The 3,839-nt window shown below is 38.8% G+C and overlaps 1 protein-coding gene across 1 annotated transcript in view; it reads left to right on the top strand.

The window, feature by feature from the left end:
* Positions 1 to 118, top strand: part of LOC309390236 (regulator of G-protein signaling 21-like) — a 28,804-nt gene extending 28,686 nt beyond the window's left edge. The window contains exon 5 of the mRNA XM_081949384.1: positions 1 to 118. This exon is cut by the window's left edge and continues 536 nt beyond it. The gene's annotated coding sequence lies outside the window, so the exon portion shown is untranslated.
* Positions 119 to 3,839: the final 3,721 nt, after the last annotated feature.

Below are 3,839 nucleotides of genomic sequence, written 5' to 3' on the forward strand. Positions count from 1 at the left end.
TGTACATATGTAATAGAGAGCCAGCTTAGTGTAATGGTTAAGGCACCAGGCAACCCACTTCTGAAGACTTCAGGGATTTATAGAGAAGTCAATACTGACATGAAGACACAATATTGATTTCCATATCTAGACTGTGACTATAGTACATGGGAGGTAAAAATCTGATCGGTTGTGTAAGTCCCTTATGGTTTTTTTTGTGGGGGGGATTTCCTTTCCATGTTCACTTTTTTAAAGCCACATAAATTACCTCTACCAATGTCAACCAATGGTGCCTTCTTTTGGAAAGTGCCTGTGAAGGAAAGGAAAGGAGGTTGGAGTGGAGGACACACAGAAGAAACTGAGCCCCCTTACCTGTATATGGAGTGACCCTGTATTGGCCCTGTACATGGATGCACATGCTCCCCTGAGCTCCATTTTAACTGGCAGAGCGCTCAGACCTTCACAGGTTTCCCCTGACACAAGTGACATGATGGTGAAACCCACCCTGACCATGCCCACCCCAGCCCCCCAACACAACCTTATGCAGCCCTCAATGAAATTGAGTTTGACACTCCTGTCCTAAAGCATTAAAAAGTCCAACCAGGTTTGTTATTGGATAGGAGCAGCTTAAGGGTAAAATGTTATAGATCATCAGTAACAGCAGAAACTGCTAAAAGGAAGATAGGTTCTTCCTATTTATCTGAACTTTAGCCCTATAATGAATTGTTTCCTCTGTTTATAATTGTCTTGTGAGTGGCATTGGTTAGGTAGCCAAAATGACACTAGCTAACTGCAAAAGATACTCTTTGAGGGACCATTTATGCCAGGCAGGTCAAACTGGTGGCCTGTGGGCCAGATGCATCATGCCCACCCCAGCTCCGCAAAGGCAAAAAACATCTCAATACATCATGTGATGTCACGTGATGTGATCGAATTTGACACCCATGTTTTATTCAATCTGAGAATACTATTAGGTGTCACATGGTATAATAACTTGATGTAAGCATTACCCTCTTTTATGACATACAGTTAGTTCCATTTGCCTTCTCTTCTGAATGGGACTTTGTCATTAAGTTACATGTGTACCCTAGTGATCTCCAAAGAGCAGACAATTGGCATCTCATTTTGCAGCTAGTTTCAGGCAGTAAAATATACAAGGAATTATCTAAGTCTCTGACTAGATTAAGGTACCTAAAAGAAGAAAAATCACAATACAAAACTTGTTTCTGCCCATGTGAATAAAATCAGGACAACAAGGTATCATTTTCTGTAACTCTTGGCTGCTGTAGATTATTGCTATTTAATCTAGAGCAGAGCTATCAAACTCATAGCCCACAGGCTGGGCACGTCACACATTGGCCATGTCCACCCCCGGTTTAGCACGGGGGGGGGGGGAGTCCCGATATGTCACATGATGCCACCATGAATTTGACACCCCTGATCTAGAGACATTTCAGTGGTGCAATAAGAGAGTGATATGCAAGCATATTGATTCAGGCTTGGTCAACCCTGAACCTGATGCATAATAGACAAGAATGCTTTCTGGGAGAGACTTTCCCAGTTCTTCAGATGAAATCTTGACTAAAATAGAACTTTATATCTTTCCAGTAAAGTTTTCATCTCAGGGAAGCCATTGCAGTTTTGTCTGAGTTACAGAAAAATACCCCAACTTGCTCTCTATTAACCTTTCAGAGCAAGCTGAGGTCTTTCATTCCATGAAACCATTGAAGATGATAGTTTCAACCCTTTACTGTCCTGCTGTGTTACTTGTAACTTTAATTTGATGTGATCTGTTCTTAATTGAAACTGTTGCTGGAATTGTATTAACATTATTAATTAATGTTACCTGCCTTGTGAGCATGTACCAGTAAGTAAAATGTTAAAATATAAGGAAAATGAATTAAAATTTAGATTTTTCTTTCTGAATCCTTCATGTTTGGATAAAAGATGTGCAAACTATACACCTCACAAGAGCATTTAGCATCACAAAGGAAGAATTTGTCTATCAGTATTTGCATGAAACCATTTCCTATATGACACGTCCCCCTATACCACAATGTTTGCATTTCACATTGTTTGAAATACATATTCCTTTGACAATACAATTCTAGAATTTAAAAATAGATACAGATATTAGAAATTATATCCTTAATACTTTCGGCTACTAGGAAAACTAAATAAATTTTATGTTAGAGTTTCATCAAGTTACACAGAAATTATTCATATATATTATTTGTTGGTGGGAATGGCAAAACTAATTGTTTTAATTTTAAAAAAGGAACTTAATCCAGTTTTGTTTCCACTTGGAAAATGCTTCTGGATTTCATGCTTGAAACAGAAAAAAACCAAAACTTTGATTTTAGGTTTTGATGGTTAGATTGATTTTGCAATTGTAACAATGGGTAAAAGGTAAAGGTAAAGGTTCTCGTCGTACATATGTGCTTGCCGTTCCCAACAGGGTAGGTTCTGGCTGGTCTTACTACCGGTTCACTTGTGCTCACGCTGGATGCGCACATGTGCTGTTCAATTAAAACTGTTCTGCGCATGCGCAGAACTCAAAAACACGATGGCGACAGTGGCAACCAGAGAACTGGTTCAGGGGCGTGTCAGGCCTAGGTTGCTGTCAGTTCCGGTGACCCAGGCTGCCATTCTACTACTGGTTCATCTGAACCAGGCCAAACCGGTAGCAACTCACCTCTGGTTCCCGACTATAGCGGAGGTGCTCATCTCCGTTTCAAAGCTGAAGAGACAGCGCTGTCTGAAGACATCGCTATGGTCATGGAGCCAGCATGACTAAATGCCAAAGGCACATAAATGCTGAACAATGGCTAGCAGTCACTAAATATGTAAAACAAAAAGTTGAGGTTTCAACTGTATTTTGTATTCTACTTCAGTGAAAAAAATGTTAGAAGGCAGTACTTTTTTCCCTCTCCTTTTTACCCTGCATTCCTCCCCTTTTTTTACTCTTCTTTATCCCCCCACGATCTTTGTTTTCATTTGGACTTTCTATTATAATAAACTTTAATAATAATAGAAAATAAATTATTTAATTATATTGAAACGCTTCCTACATCATACCTGTTGCTACTGGGATTTAGACATACACATGGATTTTTTAAAGTGTCAAATAAAAAATACATTTAATTATATCTCAGCTACAGTCCTTAAACAGATGTTATGGAAATGTGTGAAGTATTGAGTTCATTTGCCCTTGAGATCAAACTTGTAAATAATACCAAATGTTTTTAGTGGCTCAGTTGTCAACACTTACAGAAATTCTTCCCTGACTATATAGCAGCACTTTGTTTTTCCCCCTTGGGTACAATTTTCAGCACATGAGTGTTTACATTTTTTCCAGCTGCTTTGGTGGTTTTTCACAAGCCACCATGCTCCAAAGAATGTTGCAATTTCTCAGAAGCTTATGGGGGAGGGGTGTCTCCAGTAGAAAAATTCAGCAGAAAATCACATATTTGGGGTATGTGATAAGATGATGGACTAGAAAAAGCAATAGATAGTTAAGGCTGTAGGAAGCAGAGGAAGAAGAGAACAATGCAAAAAATGAATACATTGGATCACATAAATTGTTTCAATGTCTTTGGTAGAGTTGTTTTTTAATGGGGACCATTTGGCCATGTATTCACCAGGAACCAAACCTGAATCAATGGCACTTAACCAACTAATAAGAAAATAAAGAAAGTTCCAAATGTTTTTGTAAAATGGCTATAATATGTCCCACATGTAGCATCTCCATGTTTACATAATGGGTTCCTTGGGGAAACATTATGTTCAATCACCATGCACTGTCCATTTTCCTACATCTGAAGAAGCAAGCCCTAAAAACCTATGTCCTTGCAGTGAAA

Source organism: Natrix helvetica (genome assembly GCF_964273705.1).
Source record: "Natrix helvetica genome assembly, chromosome: 3".
NCBI classification, from domain to species: Eukaryota; Metazoa; Chordata; class Lepidosauria; order Squamata; family Natricidae; genus Natrix; species Natrix helvetica.